Genomic DNA, 11613 nt, shown 5'->3' on the forward strand with positions numbered 1-11613 from the left:
TAGCCCATGAGTGAGGAGAATAGAGATATTAACTATAGACAAATAGACCGAATACTCGTAGACATCAATGATACTATGAGTGCAACCTTTACGGCAATGTCAACATCTCTTGCTACTGAAGTAGTTACTCGCCTGGAACCGTTAGTTGAAAAACACTACTAACTCAATGAGAAACTGCTTAAGGATTTAGAAGAAGTCGCACTGAATAGAACACAAGGAGATCGTGGAATACGCCAGATCTCCTAATAGCTTATCCATCAAGGGTACATTTTTCCCACATTGAGAATGGAGACCCACTGGTCTCAAATGATCCACAAACTTCCTCCCAAGGGCGTCGAACAAGGGTCAGTCCCTTGAGCCTTGGAGAGAATAGTCATGAGAATTTTAGGAGAATTGATGATATGGCAGTAGGCGTGGAGCCAGGATGGCACCAGGCGTCAGGAAGTCACCAACCTTCTTTTTCCATGGGTGGTGGACAGTTTGGAGATAACACACACCAACATGGACCATCACAAGGAGGACAGTGGCAAGGTGTTTTTGTTGCGAACAACAATAGTTCACCTCACGCATATGTGCCTCTAAATCATCCCACTATGGTTGGGAACCCTTCATCTTCTACTTATATGCCTTACCAACCACCTATCATTGGGACGTGTCATTATGGAGATGCTCCAGGTTACGTTCATAATCAGGCTCCATTTGTTCATCCAACTGGAACTTACCAACAGGGGGTACCCACTAATGGGCACACTTTTCAGCCACAAATGGCACAGGGAATAAATAATCCTATAGGAGGTTATCAAAATCAATCTTTCAGTCCTAATCCTAATCCTATGTATGATCAACTGGGAAATATGGGGAATGGAAGTCTAGGACATCCCGAGAGAAGTCAAGATCCTATAGCAGCACAAGTTGAGGCGCTAGTCCAAAGATTAGTGGGGGATAACTCTAGGAGAGGTCATAGGCAAATAGGTCAAAAGCCTTACCTTGAATGGATTAACAGGGCCAATCCATTTCCTAGGACATTCAATATACCTAACTTTACTTTATTCTCAAGCAATGATAGAGTATCAGCCGAAGAACATCTAGTTAGGTTTAATTGTTAGTGTAGGGAGGCTGATAATGAGTTTTTGAAATTAAGAATGTTTTTCATGTCTCTAACTGAAACAACTTTTTGATGGTACACAAATTTACCACCCAATTCTATTTACTAATCATTTTGCACGCACTGAACCTGGAGTGACTTGGCCAGAATCCAACAAAAGTTAGGAGAGTCTATAGAGGACTACCTAGCTAGATTCAAGATGGCTAAGATTATGTGTCATGTTAGCATCCCTAAAAGAGAATTTGTACAAATGGCCCTAGAAGGGATGTTGATTCAGTTTCAAAAAAGGTTTGATGTCATGCCTTTGGTGATTTTGTTGAGTTAGCAGAATTGGCCGTAAGATATGAAAGAAACCTACAAGCTGAAAGTGTAGCAAGACACTAGAGTTTCTTTGCCCAGAATGAGCAACCCTTTCACTTTGAAACACCACCAGAGGTGGATGTGGCTGAAATCGTCCAAGGGGTATCTTATAAGTGTTATCCCCTTGAGAAAAGAGAATTCTCTACGCCAAAAGACTAAAAAGTCTGGGAATAAGAGGACGTATACTTTTGATGCTAAAAAATCTAGTGCCATCTTTGATTGGTTATTCACTAGTGGAAAAAAGTGCATCTGTCACAAGGTACATGATGCGGTTTGGCCCGAACCGCATCAATTAAAAATATCAGATGCGGTTATGGCCCAAAACCGCATCTGATTTTCGACCCAACAAAAAATGCGCCTCATCCCTAGCTCATTCCCTCGCTCAGTTTGGCCCAACAAAAGAAACGCGCCTCTTTAAAGCCCTCAACCCTTATAAACCTATTCGAACCCTAATTTCCCCTAAAACTCCCCTCTCAAACCCGCCGTTTCTCGCTTCTAAGATTCTCGCCTCTCTCCTCTCTCTCCTCTCACCCCCTCAGATTATTCGAACCCTAATTTCTCTCTAACCCACTATTTCTCTCTCTTCTCTCACCCCCGCTTACCCTAATTTTCCTCTAATTTCGTTAGTGTTCGTCCCATATTTCGAAGAAGGAATCGAAGATTGAAGTGAAGATTTTGTTCGAGATTTTGTCAGTCGTTCGAGATTTTATCGACATCTTGTAGGTTATTCAAATTTTAGGGTTTGATTTTGTTTTTTTTATAATTAGTTTCAAATTTCAGTCGTTCGTCTTTTTATATTAGTTTTTTGTAATTTTTTTTCGATTTCAGTCATTCGTCAGTGTTCGTCTTTCAAATTTCTGTCGTTCGTCTCTAATTTTTTTGTAATTAGTTTCCGATTTATTTTTGATTGTTGTCATATGTAATAGATTTAATTTGTTGTAATATATTATATCTCAGTTTCTGTTTGTTTTCTATTGTTTTTCGTTCTTATTTCGTTGTGGTTCATATTTTGTTGAGTTTGATATGTTGTTACTGTTGGTATATGGTTGATGTTTCCTCTGTATGTTATTGTTGTTGGTGTATGGTTTATATCTCAATCTGTTGCAATTTTTTTTTTTTTGGAAATTTTCACACACTTTCTGGTGCGGCCCTGATTTCGGACCGCATCAGATTACTCTTCATAACTGCTGCGAGCCCACCTGATACGTCCCAAATCCGTATCAAAAAGCCCGATTTTGACCGCATTAGGTGGGCTTTTTTCCACTAGTGATTATCTAATAAGAAGATAAAACTGGCAGAGAGGCATAAATTGAAAACTGCTGATGAAGTTAATGGAAAGAAGTATTGTAAATGGCATGATACTTCAGGATGAGATTGATAAAAAAAATATCATGTTCCCTAATGATGAAGATGTTAATGTGATTGAAATGGGAGAACCATTCGAATCATCTTGTAATATGATAGAAATTAATAATGATTTTACTGTTATTTTGTAGGCATCTCAAGCCACTGGAATTGATAACCAGATTTTTAACAGGCTGCTTGATGAAGGAGTCATGATCATGCCAAAGATAGCCAACAAAGAAGGACTAGAAGACATGTGCAGATGGCATATGAATGGGTCACATACAACATACCAATGCCAAGTCTTTAGAGGGGTCCTTACTAGACAACTGAATCTCAAAAAATTAGTTGTCTCAGAGATAGAGCATTGGGCCATGAAGTTCGAAGTGTACAGGATCAGTTTAGCCAAAGCTAAGGTTCGTGCCAATGCTAAAAAAAATCCAAGTCTGGCGGTGCCTGAGGAGAAATCTAAAACTTACAAGGAAGCTGCTCAAAAGTTCCCGTTGCAAACCAGGGCAATAGAGGGATTAAAGGCTCTAAGGGGAGGTATGCGCTCATCATGTTCAGATAAATTAACTTTTGAAATGATTATAACACAGGTCATACCAAATGATCCTACATATGTTCCTGCTTATTAATGCCCATTCTAGAAGAGGTCTAGGAGTCAAGGACTAAGAAAAAATAATGGTTATGGTGTGGGTCGTACTTTTTCTCAAAAGAAAAAGAAGCAGATTTTAATGCCATACTTGGAAGAAATTGGTAACGAATGGCTATTCTAAAGATCAAAGTAGGTACTTAAACTACTTTTACTGGTTTCTTCATAGTAGAAAATGGTAACGATTTTAATGCCATACTTGGAAGAAATTGGTTACATCATAATTATGCTATTCCATCATCACTTCATCAGATCTTAATACTGTGGAATGGTGATACTTTTGAAATGGTACAAGCAGATGAGGAATTTTGCCTATTTACATCTCCTGATTTTGTTTTTTTTAGGGACTCTTTGAAGTCAGTTCCCAACATCAGGATTGAGTTGCTCTACAACTTGAGTCACACAACAAGAATGTTAGGCTGTAGCGTCCGACAAAATCGGACGGTAAAAACGCGGGGACGGACGCTAAATATTTTAGCGTCCGCCAACGGACGCTAAACATCTGATGCAAAACCCCTGGTCGCTAAAGGCTGGATTAGCGTCCGCTTGACGGACGCTAAAAAATAGCGATCGCTTGTACCAAGTTAGCGTCTGCTACTTCGTCTAACGCCAAATAGCGTCCATTTTGATGGCGGACTCTAGTTAGCGTCTACCACAACGGACGCTAACTAGCATCTGCCTCGTCGGACGCTAATTGTACGTATCGGTCGCTAATTCCTCGACCTTTTCATGGTTCAAATTACTTTTAGCGGACGTTAACTTCATAGACGGACGCTAATTTCCTTTTTTTTTAATTACAATGCTAATTGTATTTGAATAGTTTTTAACCTGTTTCGTTTTCCAACAAAATATATACTCAAGTTGTCCGCTAATGCGCCGAATTCTGCACTAATGACCTGTTTGCATTAAATATAAATTCATAAATACACTAATATAAATTCATTCATACATAAACATAAGTTAACGGTTTTAACTAAATTTATGTTTTACGTCCCGAAATATAAACAAGATAGATAGTGTAAGCTAATGTAGATCCTAAGTCGCACACGCATCACCACCGCGTGGGGGGGGTCTCGAGGCTCGGTAGAGGGGAATGAACCACAACACTGGCTCATCATCTGGCTGTATGCCTCCACAGTCGCCCTCATCTGCGCCAAGTACTCATCATACACCCTGCGATCCTCCTCTCTCTCCTTTTGCCTGGCGATGTGTTCCTCTTCTCTCTCCTTTTGCATCCGCTCACGTTCTCTTTGAATCTCGGCTCTCTCTTCCTCGAACTTCGCAGACAACTGAGAAAACATGGAAGGAGTGCAACTGGAGGACGAACTACCTCCTCCCCTCGAAGACCTCTCAAAATAGAGGTCTGCACTCGTTCGGGGCCTTGGTTTCACCTCTTTCTTCACATTGAGCAAGAGTTTTGTCATAACTTTTCTGCAAGAATGGATTAAGCAAGTTTAAGACACTTAGCCAATGAAAATGAGAAAAACTAAGCATTTTCGTGTCCTTTTTTGGGTTCATGTTACAATAATCCTACCTCTATGCCTATTTCAAGTTCTAATAGCTCATGCAAGTCCTAGAATACTCATTTAAACTATCTACTAGTTGGTTGTATGATTCTAAGCAAGTTTTAATACACTTAGCCAATGAAAATGAGAGAAACTAAGCCATTTCGAGCCTTTTTTTGGGTTTCATGTTCCTATAATCCTACCTCTATGCCTATTGCAAGTTCTAATGGCTCATGCAAGTCCTAGAATACTCATTTAAACTTTCTACTACTTGGTTGTATGATTCTAAGCAAGTTTAATACACTTAGCCAATGAAAATGAGAGAAACTAAGCCATTTCGAGCCGTTTTTTGGGTTTCATGTTCCTATAATCCTACCTCTATGCCTATTTTAAGTTCTAATGGCTCATGCAAGTCCTAGAATACTCATTTCAACTTTCTACTACTTGGTTTTATGATTCTAAGCAAGTTTAATACACTTAGCCAATGAAAATGAGAGAAATTAAGCCATTTCGAGCCCTTTTTTGGGTTTCTTGTTCCTATAATCCTACTTCTATGCCTATTTCAAGTGTAATGCCTCATGCAAGTCCTAGAATATTCATTTCAACTTTCTACTACTTGGTTGTATGATTCTAAGCAAGTTTAATACACTTAGCTAATGAAAATGAGAGAAACTAAGCCATTTCGAGCCGTTTTTTGGGTTTCATGTTTCTATAATCCAACCTCTATGCCTATTTCAAGTTCTAATGTCTCATGCAAGTCCTAGAATACTCATTTAAACTTTCTACTACTTGGTTGTATGATTCTAAGCAAGGTTAAGACACTTAGCCAATGAAAATGAGAAAAACTAAGCCATTTCGAGCCCTTTTTTGGGTTTCATGTTCCTATAATCCTACCTCTATGCCTATTTCAAGTTCTAATGTCATGCAAGTCCTAGAATACTCATTCAAACTTCTACTACTTGGTTGTATGATTCTAAGCAAGTTTAATACACTTAGCCAATGAAAATGAGAGAAACTAAGCCATTTCGAGCCCTTTTTTGGGTTTCATGTTCCTATAATCCTACTGATATGCCTATTTCAAGTTTTCATGCCTCATGCAAGTCCTAGAATACTCATTTCAACTTTTTACTACTTGGTTGTATGTGATGCAAGCCCAAAATCCATGAGAAAAGCCCATGCATTAGTGTTGATACTTATATTTCCAACAGCCATAATTCGGTCAATTTGGTCATTTCGTGGACTTTAATATGTCTATCAATAAGTTCACATTCTGAACCTACGGAAAAAGTGGTCAAACACTTGATTTGGACACGTTTTAAGCCAAATTCAAGTGTTGCATTACATGGGATGTTGATTAAAGGCCCAACGAGTTGCTGCTTGAAGTTGGACGTGTTGAGCTTTTTCCAGTGGTGTTTTTACTTGCTTAACTTGGATGTCGGACTGAAAGTAACGTGAAACATTGAAGGGCCCGAGTTCTGTTTGGGCTTCAAGCATGGTTGTAAAGGAAGTCCAAGTTCTGTTGGATTCCTATTTAATCTATTTGTTTTTCTTTGTTTGAGTTGTAATAAATCATGAGCTTACTCATCAAGTAAAAGCTCATGTTAGGCGTGTGGTTGCTGATTATTAGGGAAGTCTAAGCATCATATTAGGGTGAAGAAATGCTGCTGTAACTCCTTGTAATAGCCCCATTAAAAAGGAGTTACTAGGGGCGTAAATCAAGGAGCATTTGGAGCTCCTAAAACCATAGCTTAGGATTGATTGTTAGTTGTTTTTTTGTGTGTTTGGTACTTCATTTGGCTGCTCCTATTTCCTATATAAGGAGAGCTTAAGCAATGAGAAGTTAGATTTGAGTTTGATAAAAAAAAACCTTTGTGTTTATAGTTTTTACTTTGAGTTTGTCTCAAGTATTGCTAACCCTTATTACTTTGAGTGAGTCTTGAGTGATAAGCCTAGGAGAGATTGAGTGAGTCTTATCTCTGACCTAGAACCCCAAAACATTGAGTGTGTTCTTGTGTTTTGGTACTATCCCTTGTTTCGAGTGATTTCTTGTCAAAGTGAGTATTCTATTGTTCATAAGTTTAGAATCATCATCCAATCCTTTGGAGGGTGATTTTAGATTCACATCAGTATGATTCTAAGCAAGTTTAATACACTTAGCCAATGAAAATGAGAGAAACTAAGCCATTTTGAGCCCCTTTTTTGGGTTTCATATTCCTATAATCCTACCTCTATGCCTATTTCAAGCTCTAATAGCTTATGCAAGTCCTAGAATACTCATTTAAACTTTTTACTACTTGGTTGTATGATTCTAAGCAAGTTTAAGAACACTTAGCCAATGAAAATGAGAGAAACTAAGCCATTTCGAGCCCTTTTTTGGGTTTCATGTTCCATAATCCACCTATATGCCTATTTAAGTATAATGGCATGCAAGTCCTAGAATACTCATTTCAACTTTCTACTACTTGGTTGTATGATTCTAAGCAAGTTTAATACACTTAGCCAATGAAAATGAGAGAAACTAAGCCATTTCGAGCCCTTTTTTGGGTTTCATGTTCCTATAATTCTACTTCTATGCCTATTTCAAGTTTTAATGCCTCATGCAAGTCCTAGAATACTCATTTCAACTTTCTACTACTTGGTTGTATGATTCTAAGCAAGTTTAATACACTTAGCCAATGAAAATGAGAGAAACTAAGCCATTTCGAGCCGTTTTTTGGGTTTCATGTTCCTATAATCCTACATCTATGCCTATTTCAAGTTCTAATGGCTCATGCAAGTCCTAGAATACTCATTTAAACTTTCTACTACTTGGTTGTATGATTCTAAGCAAGTTTAAGACACTTAGCCAATGAAAATGAGAGAAACTAAGCTATTTCGAGCCCTTTTTTGGGTTTATGTTCCTATAATCCTACCTCTATGCCTATTTCAAGTTCTAATGGCTCATGCAAGTTCTAGAATACTCATTCAAACTTTATACTACTTGGTTGTATGATTCTAAGCAAGTTTAATACACTTAGCCAATGAAAATGAGAGAAACTAAGCCATTTCGAGCCCTTTTTTGGGTTTCATGTTCCTATAATCCTACCTCTATGCCTATTTCAAGTTTTAATGTCTCATGCAAGTCCTAGAATACTCATTTCATCTTTCTACTACTTGGTTGTATGATTCTAAGCAAGTTTAATACACTTAGCCAATGAAAATGAGAGAAACTAAGCCATTTCGAGCCGTTTTTTTGGGTTTCATGTTCCTATAATCTTACCTCTATGCCTATTTCAAGTTCTAATGGCTCATGCAAGTCCTAGAATACTCATTTAAAGTTTCTACTACTTGGTTGTATGATTCTAAGCAAGTTTAAGACACTTAGCCAATGAACATGAGAGAAACTAAGCCATTTCGAGCCGTTTTTTGGGTTTCATGTTCCTATAATCCTACATCTATGCCTATTTCAAGTTCTAATGGCTCATGCAAGTTCTAGAATACTCATTTAAACTTTCTACTACTTGGTTGTATGATTCTAAGCAAGTTTAATACACTTAGCCAATGAAAATGAGAGAAACTAAGCCATTTCGAGCCCTTTTTTGGGTTTCATGTTCCTATAATCCAACCTCTATAAAAATGTATGATCCTATATTATTTCAATTACCTTGATTTTTTGGACTTTGTCGTTGATCGGCACCTTCTTTCCAGACTCATCCCTCATGTATGTGTCTATGAACAAGTCCACAGTGGAAGGCAGCACCCCTCCACGCTGTGCGGCCTACACGTTCAAAGACATTAATTAAATCAAGTTTCCGGATTAAATGTATTCAAACAAGTTACACTTACCAATCTCTTGGCGCGCTCTGCTGAGGAAATGGAGCCCTGGACATGAGAAGGAGGTACGTTGCTGGTCAAGTCACCTCCTCGCCGGTTCTTGCTAGCCTTCTGAGATCGGGCTTTGAACTCCTTGTCTTGAGCACTCTTCATCATTTGCTCGTGAATGCTCAGAGACAACCATGTCGGACAAACACCACCCTTCTTCTTTACTATCGAGTGGTGATTATCTTTCAACCTTTTGGCCATTTTCCTGTCGAATGTAGACCTCACTTGGGATTGAAGCTCCTCCCTCCATTTATATGTGCCCTACATGCATGTAAGAAACCAATCATAAAGGGTTAGTTTACATATTATAAACTTAAGTATAAAGTGTTAGTTTACATATATAAGAAAATAGAGAACCTCAAATATGATTTCACCTTGAAAATAGAGAACCAAAGGTTTTTTGTATCGTCATCAACCTACGAATAGTTCCTCCATGGATGATGGAAATGTTGCTTGAAGCATTTAGTCATGTCGCGAATGACTCCATTGTCTTCAAACCTGATAAAAAGCAATTAAAAAAAAGTGAACAACACCAATAAAATCTATTAAAAGTAATAGAGTATTACGCTCATAATATAACTTACCAAAGTCCATTGGGATCCAACTCCTTTTTCTTGTCACCTACCCCAACCTCATGATTATCCTCGTCCCTCTCCAACTCGCCATCACGCTCAGGCTGAGGCTCACGCCCCTCTCTGCCACTACCCCCATCACGAGGACCACCTCCGGATCCGGTACCTGATGACATCTGCAAAAGCTTGAAAGTAATCACATATTATAATCAATAAACTATGAAATTAATCACAAACAAATTATAAAACCGTAGTACAAAATATTGAAAATCACATAATTAATCAATTTGGAAAAAGCTTCAAATTAAAAACATATTAAATGACTAAAAAAAAACATATAATAGAAATAAATAATATGTCTTACACATAGAGGTCTGCACTAGCGATAAAATGACAAACATATTGTCTTACAACAAAAGCAAACTACATAAGGTAACAAAATACACTAACCGTCATCAAACAAATCACCTCGTCATCATCATCGTCAGTCAAATCACCAGTCTCGTCGCTGCTTTCATATTCACTTGGTTCTCCTTGTTCATTCGGCGCCCCAAATTCCATGATCTCATCATTATTGTTGTCGTCACCAGCATCATAATCTGGTATCTCATCCGGAGCACAAAGAACTGCAGCGGTATCAACTCTTTCCCCCTGGAGAACATCCAAATCAACCGAGGCATCAACTTCGGACCTTGCCTTCGTTTTAAACACAACCCACCAATTGCAGTTTATCCCTCCTAAGACTGGGATACGGCGCGTAGTATACTTGGCTAACTTGGTACGACAATACAAACAGATCATATTTTGGGTATTTCTTGGTGTGATTGACTTCCACAAGTTTGTACTATTCATGAATGTTCATACCCTTGTCCGAGTCCATCCAATTGCACTTGAATAAAATTATCTTATAAACAGCCAAATAACCATGGTACACCAGTTCAATAACCTCCTCCAAAATGCCAAACTAATCAGCTCTATCAGCAGCTTGTACACATACACCATAGTTCATAGTTGACTTATTCTTGTCATATTCCTATGTATGAAAGTTATATCCATTCACAAAAAACTGATTCCACATTCTCACATGTCTGGAAGGACCCATAGCAAGAGCTCGAGTGACATCGTCACTCGTCATGGCACCAAGAACCTGATGTTAGGGACTAAGTTAGTTCATGAAGGAATCTCAATGGTTATAATAAATAATGTACGAAACTCACATTTGTCTTGAACCAACTAGGGAACTCGGCTTCGCATTTGCTCCACACATCATCCTTAGCAATGTTCGGTCTTGAATTGACAATATAATCCTCGAATCGCCTTGAGTACGTAATGTCACACACGTTAGGCAAAGGACAAGTAGAATGTAACACAATGGGTCTACAACTTCTCGCCAAATTACCTTTCATAATCACTTAAGATGCCACTGTTTGCAAGTACGTAAAGATGTGATCGATCGTACTCATTATCTTCCAACCATCGCAAACATCCATCTGTTCCCGGTCGACCGCAGTCTTCCCTGAACAACTCGGGGACACCAAGACCATGTGTGCTAGCGACATCAGGATTGACATTTCTTCCTAAGTCCCTTGATTTTGTGTCAACCCCGGGCTGAAAGTAGTTGGAGCAGAAGTTCGTTGTCTCCTCAGTTAGGTAGGCATTGCATATTGAACCTTCAACACGTGCTTTGTTTCCCACTTTACGTTTTAAGTGGTTAAGCAACCTGTCAGTAAGGCGAGGATTAACACTTTATGTATGAATTCAGTATTATATGACACTTAAAACAAATCCAATTACCTTTCAAAAGGGTACATCCACCTATACTGGACGGGGCCACCAACTTTTGCTTACTGACAGTTTTGACCCTTCACATCCATCACAGTGTTAATGAGTTGGTCGAAAAAATTCTTTTCAACATGCATGACATCTAAGTTGTGATGGATAATCAAATCTTTCCAATATGGAAGCTCCCACAAAATATTCTGTTTCAACCAACCTTTTTTATCCTTCTTCAATCGGTTCAGCGCCTCAGGACCATCAGTTGCTTTAGGTAAGTCTTTCACGCACTGCCACAGTTCCTCTCCAGACATTATGTGAGGAGCTACGCCATTCTCAACCCTATTCTTACAAAAAGCAGTCTTATTCCTTCGAAATGGGTGGTCAGAGTGAAGAAATTGTCGATGACAATCGAACCATGTCACTTTACCCCCATGT

This window comes from Beta vulgaris, chromosome 7 (genome assembly GCF_026745355.1).
Source record: "Beta vulgaris subsp. vulgaris cultivar EL10 chromosome 7, EL10.2, whole genome shotgun sequence".
In the NCBI taxonomy this organism is placed as follows: Eukaryota; Viridiplantae; Streptophyta; class Magnoliopsida; order Caryophyllales; family Amaranthaceae; genus Beta; species Beta vulgaris.